Here is a 12,500-nt window from a genome sequence, read left to right as displayed (position 1 = left end):
CGAGAAGGAGTAACTCTTCATCAGCCGACCAACAACTTTTGTGTTTTCCACGTTGCGAGTTCTGTTTAGGTTGACTGGCGGCAATTCGCTCTGCGTTACGTACCATGGGGTGGGCTCGTCTCTTATGTTGGGAGAGACCAGATTTGGTGCTAAATTGCTTAGCACACACCTCACAAGGCCAGTCTCCAGCTCGTACTTGGAGTATAAGCCCTTTGCATTTAGGGATATGACATAGGATGCTATGCGCTTTAGGGTCAGTTTTCTCGCACAATGCACATTGGAATGCAACATCCTTCCCTCCATGGTGACGTTTGAGATGGACATGCAAAGCTGTTGGCTTACCTACGACATCCCCACAGAAGGGGCACGCTGGATTGTCGTTAGGTAGTTGTACCAGAACCTTTCCCTGCGCCCTCGTCTCGCCATCTCCTTCTGTCGTCAAGACAGTGGAGGCATCGGTGGAAACACAGTTGTTATCGATTTCGTCTGCCAGTGTTGTGGAGCCTTCCGCATCTCCTTCCTTCTCACTGGCAGGAGTTGTTGGTGCGCAAGGTTCGGGAGATGTGTCGGGCCTCACAGTCTCACCAAACACTGAATTCGAGAACTCCAGAGGTAGAGGCGGGAGGGGCTCCCAGTCCTCTGTCTGTGCGATAGTGGTCCCACTGATCACACCTTCGGTTCGGTAAGTCTGTGAGGGTCCCGAGATGGGATACACCTCACCTGCGGTAAGTAAGGTCTGGGTGGACTCTCGGGTGAGAGGTGCCACCCCATCGGTAGTTCCAGGGCTATCGGTCTGCGTAGCCACTGAGGAGACTGTCACACGGTATCTCATCGGGGGTATGAATTGTCTGGAGAGGCACCTACCCCAAGGTACAATCTCCGTGTCCAAAATTGTCGAATTGGCCCTTCGACACGGGCTTATCTGGGCACTCGCTGGTGCCGCCATCATTTTGTTTTCCACCGTAGTGTTCTACTGCCTAGCCGGTGCACCAGGACAGTAGGGCAGGGGATCGAATGCAGCTGAGTCTCAGTCAGTCAACTCCCAAATCACAGGTTCCCAGAGAGTCGTCCAGCGGGACCACGGGGAGGTTGAGATCTCAATACTGCGGCCCAGCAACCAGACTCCTGACACAGCATTAAGAGAGTCATAGTTACTCCCGCCGTTTACCCGCGCTTCATTGAATTTCTTCACTTTGACATTCAGAGCACTGGGCAGAAATCACATCGCGTCAACACCCACCGCGGGCCTTCGCGATGCTTTGTTTTAATTAAACAGTCGGATTCCCTGGTCCGCACCAGTTCTAAGTCAGCTGCTGGCGCCGGCCGAGGCGGGAACGCCGGCCCCCGTCCCCGCGGATGGGGAGAGGCGGCGACGCCCGCCGCAGCTGGGGCGATCCACAGGAAGGGCCCGGCTCGCGTCCAGAGTCGCCGCCGCCCCGGGAGAGGCGGCGCCTCGCCGAGCAGCGGCTCGCGCCCAGCCCGCCGCGCCCCAGCCCGACCGACCCAGCCCTTAGAGCCAATCCTTATCCCGAGATTACGGATCCGGCTTGCCGACTTCTTACCTACATTGTTCTAACATGCCAGAGGCTGTTCACCTTGGAGACCTGCTGCGGATATGGTGCGGCCCGGCGCGAGATTTACACCATCTCCCGGATTTTCAAGGGCCAGCGAGCTCACCGGACGCCGCCGGAACGCGACGCTTTCAAGGCTCAGGCTCTCTCGGGCGAACCCATTCCAGGGCGCCCTGCCCTTCACAAAGAAAAGAGAACTCTCCCGGGGCTCCCGCCGGCCTTCCCGGGATCGGTTGCGTTACCGCGCACTGGACGCCTCGCGGCGCCCGTCTCCGCACTCCGGATTCGGGGATCTGAACCCGACTCCCTTTCGATCGGCCGAGGGCAACGGAGGCCATCGCCCCGTCCTTCGAACGGCGCTCGCCTATGTCTTAGGATCGAGTAACCCATGACCAAATACTGTTCTCATGGAACCCTTCTCCACTTCGGTCTTCAAAGTTCTCATTTGAATATTTGCTACTACCACCAAGATCTGCACCTGCGCGCTCCACCGGGCCCGCGCCCTAGGCTTCAAGAGCGCACCGCAGCGGCCCTCCTACTCGTCGCGGCGTAGCCCCGGCTCTCGTTGCCGGCGACGGCCGGGTATGGGCCCGGCGCTCCAGCGCCATCAATTTTCAGGGCTGGTTAATTCGGCTGGTGAGTTGTTACACACTCCTTAGCTGGTGCCGACTTCCATGGCCACAGTCCGGCTGTTTATACTAACCAACGCCTTTTATGGTGTCTGATGAGCGTGAATTTGGGCACCTTATCTCAACGTTAGGTTCATCCCTCATCGCCAGTTCTGCTTACCAAAAATGGCCCACTAGGCAACTCGCATTCCACGCCCGGCTCCACGCCAGCGAGCCGGGCTTACCAATTTAAAGTTTGAGAATAGGTTGAGATCGTTTCGCCCCAAGACCTCTCATCATTCGCTTTACCAGATAAAACTGCCGAGACGGAACGAGTGCCAGCTATCCTGAGAGAAATTTCAGAGGGAACCAGCTACTAGATGGTTCGATTAGTCTTTCGCCCCTACAGTCAAGTTTGACGAACGATTTGCACGTCAGTAACGCTTCGAGCCTCCACCAGAGTTTCCCCTGGCTTCACCCTACTCAACCGTAGTTCACCATCTTTCGGGTCCTAGCACGTACGCTCATGCTCCACCTCCCCGGCCAGGCGGGCGAGACGGGCCGGTGGTGCGCCCTCCGCGAATCGGTGGCCTCGGGATCCCACCTCAGCCGGCCCGCGCCGGCCCTCACCTTCATTGCGCCATGGGCTTTCGGTCGAGCCTCTGACTCGCGCGCGTGTTAGACTCCTTGGTCCGTGTTTCAAGACGGGTCGGGTGGGTGGCCGACATCGCCGCCAGACCCGGGCGCCCTGGCGTGGCTCCTCCCGCCCGGCGGCGCGACGCGGTCGGGCGCACTGAGGACAGTCCGCCCGGTTGACAGTCGCGCGAGCAGGGGCCCGTCCCGGCACGACGCCCCGTATCGCAACCCCGCTGCCCGGCCGCAGCGGTCCCCGGCCACCAGGTCAACCCGGAGCCCGACGGCCGTAGGGAGAACCGGGTTGACCTGCTGCCCGGCCGCAGCGGTCCCCGGCCACCAGGTAAACCCGGAGCTCCGACGGCCGTAGGGAGAACCGGGTTGACCTGCTGCCCGGCCGCAGCGGTAGGCGGCCACCAGGTAAACCCGGAGCTCCGACTGACGTAGGGAGAACCGGGTTGACCTGCTGGCCGGCCTGAGCGGTCCCCGGCCACCAGGTAAACCCGGTTCTCCTTCGTCGGCCGTAGGGAGAACCGGGTCGATCTGGTGGCAGGCAAGGGACTTTGAAAACTCCCCTGCCCGGAGACCAACCCGCCTCCAGGTCAACCCGTCGAAACCAAAGGTCGGGAAGGGACTTTGAGAAATTTCTCCCGGACGCATGCCGGGTCGACTATTAAGCCGGCCCTTGGACCGCCCGGGCCGGACCGTTAAGCCTCACCACGGAGTGTCTGGGGACGACAGGGAAGCCTGCCCCGGAGATCCCGGGGGAGGACCGTTAAGCCTCACCCCGAGAGTCTGGGGACGACTGTTAAGCCTCCCCACCGCGGACCTGCCGGGGGTCGGCTATTAAGCTGGCCCCGGAGCTGCCGGGGGTCGACTATTAAGCCGGGCCCGGACCCGCCCGGGGTCGACTATTAAGCCCCCCTCGGAGGTCCTGAGGAGCCGTGCTGCCCTGCCCTCGGTGTGGGGACCACCGGCCCGGAAGGCAAACCGCCACCAGGTCAACCCGTCGAAACCAAAGGGGTGGCCCGTGGCCGAAAGCCAACGGGCCGCCAGGTCAACCCGGAGCCCCGGCCGCCGAAGGAGAACCGGGTTGACCTGCTGCCCGGCAGCAGCGGTCACCGGCCACCAGGTCAACCCGGAGGCCCGGCCGCTGAGGGGAGAACCGGCTTGACCTGATGGCCGGCAGGACAGACCGTCGGGCACCAGGTCAACCCGGAGCCCCGGACGACGAAGGGGAGAACCGGGTTGACCTGATGGCCGGCCGGAGAGATCGTCGGGCACCAGGTCAACCCGGAGCCCCGAACGACGAAGAGAGAACCGGGTTGACCTGGTGGCCGCCCGGAGAGATAGCCGGGCACCAGGTCAACCCGGAGCCCCGAACGACCAAGAGAGAACCGGGTTGACCTGGTGGCCGCCCGGAGAGATCGCCGGCCACCAGGTAAACCCGGAGCTCCGACGGCCGAAGGGAGAACCGGGTTGACCTGCTGCCCGGCAGCAGCGGTCCTCGGCCACCAGGTAAACCCGGAGCTCCGACGGACGTAGGGAGAACCGGGTTGACCTGCTGCCCGGCCGCAGCGGTCCCCGGCCACCAGGTAAACCCGGAGCCCGACGGCCGTAGGAGAACCGGGTTGACCTGCTGGCCGGCCTGAGCTGTCCCCGGCCACCAGGTAAACCCGGAGCTCCGACGGACGTAGGAGAACCGGGCTGACCTGCTGGCCGGCCTGAGCGGTCCCCGGCCACCAGGTCAACCCGGAGCCCCGACGGCCGCAGGGAGAACCGGGTTGACCTGCTGGCCGGCCGGAGCGGTCCCCGGCCACCAGGTAAACCCGGAGCTCCGACGGACGTAGGGAGAACCGGGTTGACCTGCTGGCCGGCCTGAGCGGTCCCCGGCCACCAGGTAAACCCGGAGCCCGACGGCCGTAGGGAGAACCGGGTTGACCTGCTGCCCGGCCGCAGTGCTGCCCTCCTGTGGACAAACTTGAGATGACCTCGAGACCGACCGACCGGCCGTCGGGTCGACCCGGTCGGTGGACCTGTTCTCCGGTGGGCGATCGGACGGCTCCTCTCCCCGCCTCGCACCGTGGGTCCCCAGGCCGGGCGCCACCGGCAGGGTCCTCCCGGGCGGGCGGAGCCGCTGGGACGCCCGGGTGTGGGAGCGGATCGCTTCGCCGAGACCGGGACCCGGCCGCCGGGCGAGCGGCCCGGGGCGCGCCCTGCCCGGCCGCGGCCGGGGACTGCCTCCCGGCCGTTTGGCTCGGGCCCGTGGAAGGGCTTTCTTCCGTGTGCTCTTTTATGGATTCGTTTCCCCCCCCCCAAATCGGCCAGAGACGACGGCCGTCGGGCAGGCCCGGGAGTCGGCGGCGGGCGGTGGGGGGAAGCGGGCGAGGAGGCTCGGAGCCGGGTGCCTACGGCCATACCGGACCGAAAGCCCCCGATCCCGTCCGATCTCGGAAGGTAAACCGTCCCGGGCCTGGCTAGTACTTGGATGGGTGACCGCCTGGGAATCCCAGGTGCCGTAGGCAGCTTTTCCCGGTCCCGGCCGGCTCCCTCCTTTTCCGGGGAGGGAGGAACCGCGGCGGGGGCCCGAAGGCCCCCTCCTCGCTCCCGAGTCCCCCCCACCACCACCACCGAGGAGGACCCGCGGCTCCCGAAGCCTCGGGGGGACCCCCCACCCCCGGGGCCCATGGGCGGACGAGGAGTTTGGGGGAGGACCGTTAAGCTTACCCCCGGACTGCATTAGGAGGACCGTCAAGCCTCACCCCGCAGAGTCTGGGGGACGACAGGGAAGCCTGCCCCGGAGATCCCGGGGGAGGACCGTTAAGCCTCACCCCGCAGAGTCTGGGGGAACGACTGTTAAGCTTTCCCCCCGGACTGCTGGGGGAACGACCGTTGAGCCTCCCCCCGGACCTGCCCGGGGGGTCGACTATTAAGCCGGCCCCGGACCCGCCCGGGGTCGACTATTAAGCCCCCCTCGGAGGTCCTGAGGAGCCCTGCTGCGCTGCCCTCGGTGTTGGGGGACCGCCGGCCCGGAAGGCAAACCGGCCACCAGGTCAACCCGTGGAAACCAAAGGGGTGGCCTGGTGGCCGGAAAGACGACGGGCCGCCAGGTCAACCCGGAGCACCGGCCGACGAAGGGGAGAACCGGGTTGACCTGCTGGCCGGCCGCAGCGGTCCCCGGCCACCAGGTCAACCCCGAGCTCCGACGGCCGTAGGGAGAACCGGGTTGACCTGCTGCCCGGCCGCAGCGGTCCCCGGCCACCAGGTCAACCCGGAGCTCCGACGGCCGTAGGGAGTACCGGGTTGACCTGCTGCCCGGCCGCAGCGGTAGGCGGCCACCAGGTAAACCCGGAGCTCCGACGGACGTAGGGAGAACCGGGTTGACCTGCTGCCCGGCCGCAGCGGTCCCCGGCCACCAGGTAAACCCGGAGCTCCGACGGCCGTAGGGAGAACCGGGTTGACCTGCTGCCCGGCCGCAGCGGTAGGCGGCCACCAGGTAAACCCGGAGCTCCGACTGACGTAGGGAGAACCGGGTTGACCTGCTGGCCGGCCTGAGCGGTCCCCGGCCACCAGGTAAACCCGGTTCTCCCCTTCGTCGGCCGTCGGGAGAACCGGGTCGATCTGGTGGCAGGCAAGGGACTGTGAAAAACTCCCTGCCCGGAGACCAACCCGCCTCCAGGTCAACCCGTGAAACCAAAGGTCGGGAAGGGACTTTGAGAAATTTCCTCCCGGACGTGCGGGGTCGACTATTGCCGGCCCTTGGACCGCCGGGCCGGACCGTTAAGCCTCACCACGGAGTGTCTGGGGGACGACAGGGAAGCCTGCCCCGGAGATCCCGGGGGAGGACCGTTAAGCCTCACCCCGGAGAGTCTGGGGGACGACTGTTAAGCCTCCCCACCGCGGACCTGCCGGGGGTCGGCTATTAAGCCGGCCCCGGAGCTGCCGGGGGTCGACTATTAAGCCGGGCCCGGACCCGCCCGGGGTCGACTATTAAGCCCCCCTCGGAGGTCCTGAGGAGCCGTGCTGCCCTGCCCTCGGTGTGGGGGGACCGCCGGCCCGGAAGGCAAACCGGCCACCAGGTCAACCCGTCGAAACCAAAGGGGTGGCCCGGTGGCCGGAAAGCCAACGGGCCGCCAGGTCAACCCGGAGCCCCGGCCGCCGAAGGGAGAACCGGGTTGACCTGCTGCCCGGCAGCAGCGGTCACCGGCCACCAGGTCAACCCGGAGCCCCGGCCGCTGAGGGGAGAACCGGCTTGACCTGATGGCCGGCAGGACAGACCGTCGGGCACCAGGTCAACCCGGAGCCCCGGACGACGAAGGGGAGAACCGGGTTGACCTGATGGCCGGCCGGAGAGATCGTCGGGCACCAGGTCAACCCGGAGCCCCGAACGACGAAGAGAGAACCGGGTTGACCTGGTGGCCGCCCGGAGAGATAGCCGGGCACCAGGTCAACCCGGAGCCCCGAACGACCAAGAGAGAACCGGGTTGACCTGGTGGCCGCCCGGAGAGATCGCCGGCCACCAGGTAAACCCGGAGCTCCGACGGCCGAAGGGAGAACCGGGTTGACCTGCTGCCCGGCAGCAGCGGTCCTCGGCCACCAGGTAAACCCGGAGCTCCGACGGACGTAGGGAGAACCGGGTTGACCTGCTGCCCGGCCGCAGCGGTCCCCGGCCACCAGGTAAACCCGGAGCTCCGACGGCCGTAGGGAGAACCGGGTTGACCTGCTGGCCGGCCTGAGCTGTCCCCGGCCACCAGGTAAACCCGGAGCTCCGACGGACGTAGGGAGAACCGGGTTGACCTGCTGGCCGGCCTGAGCGGTCCCCGGCCACCAGGTAAACCCGGAGCTCCGACGGCCGTAGGGAGAACCGGGTTGACCTGCTGGCCGGCCTGAGCGGTCCCCGGCCACCAGGTAAACCCGGTCCTCCGACGGACGTAGGGAGAACCGGGTTGACCTGCTGGCCGGCCTGAGCGGTCCCCGGCCACCAGGTAAACCCGGAGCTCCGACGGCCGTAGGGAGAACCGGGTTGACCTGCTGCCCGGCCGCAGTGCTGCCCTCCTGTGGACAAACTTGAGATGACCTCGAGACCGACCGACCGGCCGTCGGGTCGACCCGGTCGGTGGACCTGTTCTCCGGTGGGCGATCGGACGGCTCCTCCCCGCCCCTCGCACCGTGGGTCCCCAGGCCGGGCGCCACCGGCAGGGTCCTCCCGGCGGGCGGGAGCCGCTGGGACGCTCCGGGCGTGGGAGCGGATCGCCCCGCCGAGACCGGGACCCGGCCGCCGGGCGAGCGGCCTGGCGCGCTTCTGCCCGGCCGCGGCGGGACTGCCTCGGCCGTTTGGCTCGGGCCCGTGGAAGGGCTTTCTTCCGTGTGCTCTTTATGGATTCGTTTCCCCAAATCGGCCAGAGACGACGGCCGTCGGGCAGGCCCGGAGTCGGCGGCGGTGGGGAAGCGGCGAGGAGGCTCGGGCCGGGTGCCTCTGGCCATACCGACCGAAAGCCCCGATCCCGTCCGATCTCGGAAGGTAAACCGTCCGGGCCTGGCTAGTACTTGATGGGTGACCGCCTGGGAATCCCAGGTGCCGTAGGCAGCTTTTCCCGGTCCCGGCCGGCTCCCTCCTTTTCCGGGGAGGGAGGAACCGCGGCGGGGGCCCGAAGGCCCCCTCCTCGCTCCCGAGTCCCCCCCCCCCCCCCCCCCGAGGGGGGCCCGCGGCTCCCGAAGCCGCGGGGGGGCCCCCCCCCCCCCGGGCCCCAGGGCGGCCGAGGGGGTTGGGGGAGGACCGTTAAGCTTACCCCCGGACTGCTTCGGGAGGACCGTTAAGCCTCACCCCGCGGAGTCTGGGGGACGACAGGGAAGCCTGCCCCGGAGATCCCGGGGGAGGACCGTTAAGCCTCACCCCGCAGAGTCTGGGGGAACGACTGTTAAGCTTTCCCCCCGGACTGCTGGGGGAACGACCGTTGAGCCTCCCCCCGGACCTGCCCGGGGGGGGTCGACTATTAAGCCGGCCCCGGACCCGCCCGGGGTCGACTATTAAGCCCCCCTCGGAGGTCCTGAGGAGCCGCGCTGCGCTGCCCTCGGTGTTGGGGGACCGCCGGCCCGGAAGGCAAACCGGCCACCAGGTCAACCCGTGGAAACCAAAGGGGTGGCCTGGTGGCCGGAAAGCCGACGGGCCGCCAGGTCAACCCGGAGCCCCGGCCGACGAAGGGGAGAACCGGGTTGACCTGCTGGCCGGCCGCAGCGGTCCCCGGCCACCAGGTCAACCCCGAGCTCCGACGGCCGTAGGGAGAACCGGGTTGACCTGCTGCCCGGCCGCAGCGGTCCCCGGCCACCAGGTCAACCCGGAGCTCCGACGGCCGTAGGGAGTACCGGGTTGATCTGCTGCCCGGCCGCAGCGGTAGGCGGCCACCAGGTAAACCCGGAGCTCCGACGGACGTAGGGAGAACCGGGTTGACCTGCTGCCCGGCCGCAGCGGTCCCCGGCCACCAGGTAAACCCGGAGCTCCGACGGCCGTAGGGAGAACCGGGTTGACCTGCTGCCCGGCCGCAGCGGTAGGCGGCCACCAGGTAAACCCGGAGCTCCGACTGACGTAGGGAGAACCGGGTTGACCTGCTGGCCGGCCTGAGCGGTCCCCGGCCACCAGGTAAACCCGGTTCTCCCTACGGCCGACGAAGGGGAGAACCGGGTCGATCTGGTGGCAGGCAAGGGACTTTGAAAACTCCCGGCCCGGGAGACCAACCCGCCTCCAGGTCAACCCGTCGAAACCAAAGGTCGGGAAGGGACTTTGAGAAATTTCCTCCCGGACGTGGCGGGGGTCGACTATTGGCGGGCCTTGGACCTGCCGGGGCGGACCGTTAAGCCTCACCACGGAGTGTCTGGGGGACGACAGGGAAGCCTGCCCCGGAGATCCCGGGGGAGGACCGTTAAGCCTCACCCCGCAGAGTCTGGGGGACGGCTGTTAAGCCTCCCCACCGCGGACCTGCCGGGGGTCGACTATTAAGACGGCCCCGGGCTGCCGGGTCGACTATTAAGCCGGCCCGGACCGCCCGGGTCGACTATTAAGCCCCCCTCGGAGGTCCTGAGGAGCCGTGCTGCCCTGCCCTCGGTGTGGGGGGACCGCCGGCCCGGAAGGCAAACCGGCCACCAGGTCAACCCGTCGAAACCAATGGGGTGACCTGCTGGCCGGCGAGCCAACGGGCCGCCAGGTGAACCCGGAGCCCCGGCCGCTGAAGGGAGAACCGGGTTGACCTGCTGCCCGGCCGCAGCGGTCCTCGGCCACCAGGTAAACCCGGAGCCCCGGCCGCTGAAGGGAGAACCGGCTTGACCTGATGGCCGGCAGGACAGACCGTCGGGCACCAGGTCAACCCGGAGCCCCGGACGACCAAGAGAGAACCGGGTTGACCTGGTGGCCGCCCGGAGAGATCGCCGGCCACCAGGTAAACCCGGAGCCCCGAACGACGAAGAGAGAACCGGGTTGACCTGCTGGCCGGCCGGAGATAGCCGGGCACCAGGTCAACCCGGAGCCCCGAACGACCAAGAGAGAACCGGGTTGACCTGGTGGCCGCCCGGAGAGATCGCCGGCCACCAGGTAAACCCGGAGCTCCGACGGCCGAAGGGAGAACCGGGTTGACCTGCTGCCCGGCAGCAGCGGTCCTCGGCCACCAGGTAAACCCGGAGCTCCGACGGACGTAGGGAGAACCGGGTTGACCTGCTGCCCGGCCGCAGCGGTCCCCGGCCACCAGGTAAACCCGGAGCTCCGACGGCCGTAGGGAGAACCGGGTTGACCTGCTGGCCGGCCTGAGCGGTCCCCGGCCACCAGGTAAACCCGGAGCTCCGACGGACGTAGGGAGAACCGGGTTGACCTGCTGGCCGGCCTGAGCGGTCCCCGGCCACCAGGTAAACCCGGAGCTCCGACGGCCGTAGGGAGAACCGGGTTGACCTGCTGGCCGGCCTGAGCGGTCCCCGGCCACCAGGTAAACCCGGTACTCCGACGGACGTAGGGAGAACCGGGTTGACCTGCTGGCCGGCCTGAGCGGTCCCCGGCCACCAGGTAAACCCGGAGCTCCGACGGCCGTAGGGAGAACCGGGTTGACCTGCTGCCCGGCCGCAGTGCTGCCCTCCTGTGGACAAACTTGAGATGACCTCGAGACCGACCGACCGGCCGTCGGGTCGACCCGGTCGGTGGACCTGTTCTCCGGGTGGGCGATCGGACGGCTCCCCTCTCCCCCGCCCCTCGCACCGTGGGTCCCCCAGGCCGGGCGCCACCGGCAGGGTCCCTCCCGGGCGGGCGGGAGCCGCTGGGACGCTCGGGGGCGTGGGAGCGGATCGCCCCCCGCCGAGGCCGGGACCCGGCCGCCGGGCGGCGGCCGGCGCGCCCTGCCCGGCGCGGCCGGGACTGCCTCCGGCCGTTTGGCTCGGGCCCGTGGAGGAAGCGGCGAGGAGGCTCGGGCGGGTGCCTACGGCCATACCGGACCGAAGCCCCGATCCCGTCCGATCTCGGAAGGTAAACCGTCCGGGCCTGGCTAGTACTTGGATGGGTGACCGCCTGGGAATCCCAGGTGCCGTGAGCAGCTTTTCCCGGTCCCGGCCGGCTCCTCCTTTCGGGAGGGAGGAACGCGGCGGGGCCCGAAGGCCCCCTCCTCGCTCCCGAGTCCCCACCACCACCGAGGAGGACCCGCGGCTCCCGAAGCCTCGGGGACCCCACCCCGGGGCCCATGGGCGGACGAGGAGTTTGGGGAGGACCGTTAAGCTTACCCCCGGACTGCTTTGGGAGGACCGTCAAGCCTCACCCCGCAGAGTCTGGGGGACGACAGGAAGCCTGCCCGGAGATCCCGGGGGAGGACCGTTAAGCCTCACCCCGCAGAGTCTGGGGGAACGACTGTTAAGCTTTCCCCGGACTGCTGGGAACGACCGTTGAGCCTCCCCGGACCTGCCGGGGTCGACTATTAAGCCGGCCCGGACCCGCCCGGGTCGACTATTAAGCCCCCTCGGAGGTCCTGAGGTGCGGTGCTGCGCTGCACCGGTGTGGGGACCGCCCGGCCCGGAAGGCAAACCGGCCACCAGGTCAACCCGTCGAAACCAATGGGGTGACCTGCTGGCCGCAGTGGTCCCCGGCCACCAGGTGAACCCGGAGCTCCGGCCGGCGAAGGGAGAACCGGGTTTACCTGATGGCCGGCCGCAGGGATCCCCGGCCAGCAGGTCAACCCGGAGCTCTGACGCCCGTAGGAAGAACCGGGTTGACCTGGTGGCCGGCCGCCGCGGTCCGCGGCCACCAGGTCAACCCGGAGCTCCTGCCGGCGAAGGGAGAACCGGGTTGACCTGGTGGCAGGCAAGGCACTTTGAAAAATTCCCCCTGCCCGGAAGACAAACCGGCCACCAGGTCAACCCGTCGAAACCAATGGGGTTGACCTGGTGGTCGGGAAGGGACTTTGAAAAATTTCCCCCCGGACCCGCCGGGGGTCGACCATTAAGCCGGCCCCGGACCCGCCCGGGGTCGACTATTAAGCCCCCCTCGGAGGTCCTGAGGAGCGGTGCTGCGCTGCACCCGGTGTGGGGGGACCGCCGGCCCGGAAGGCAAACCGGCCACCAGGTCAACCCGTCGAAACCAATGGGGTGACCTGCTGGCCGGAGAGCCAACGGGCCGCCAGGTCAACCCGGAGCCCAGGCCGCCGAAGGGAGAACCGGGTTGACCTGG

General features: G+C 67.8%; 1 non-coding gene and 2 pseudogenes across 1 annotated transcript; all 3 read left to right on the top strand.

Moving 5' to 3' along the window:
- Positions 1 to 5,218: 5,218 nt before the first annotated feature.
- Positions 5,219 to 5,337, top strand: LOC120376130. The gene has a single exon (XR_005587039.1). It is a non-coding gene; the product is annotated as a 5S ribosomal RNA (ribosomal RNA).
- Positions 5,338 to 8,284: 2,947 nt separating this feature from the next.
- On the top strand, positions 8,285 to 8,399 carry LOC120376317 (annotated as a pseudogene).
- A 2,861-nt stretch (positions 8,400 to 11,260) lies between these two features.
- LOC120376260 lies at positions 11,261 to 11,376 on the top strand (annotated as a pseudogene).
- Positions 11,377 to 12,500: the final 1,124 nt, after the last annotated feature.

Source organism: Mauremys reevesii, linkage group 12, assembly GCF_016161935.1.
Source record: "Mauremys reevesii isolate NIE-2019 linkage group 12, ASM1616193v1, whole genome shotgun sequence".
NCBI lineage: Eukaryota > Metazoa > Chordata > Testudines > Geoemydidae > Mauremys > Mauremys reevesii.
The sequence above is the reverse complement of the archived record's forward strand: the minus strand, read 5'-3'. Positions and strand labels throughout refer to the sequence as shown.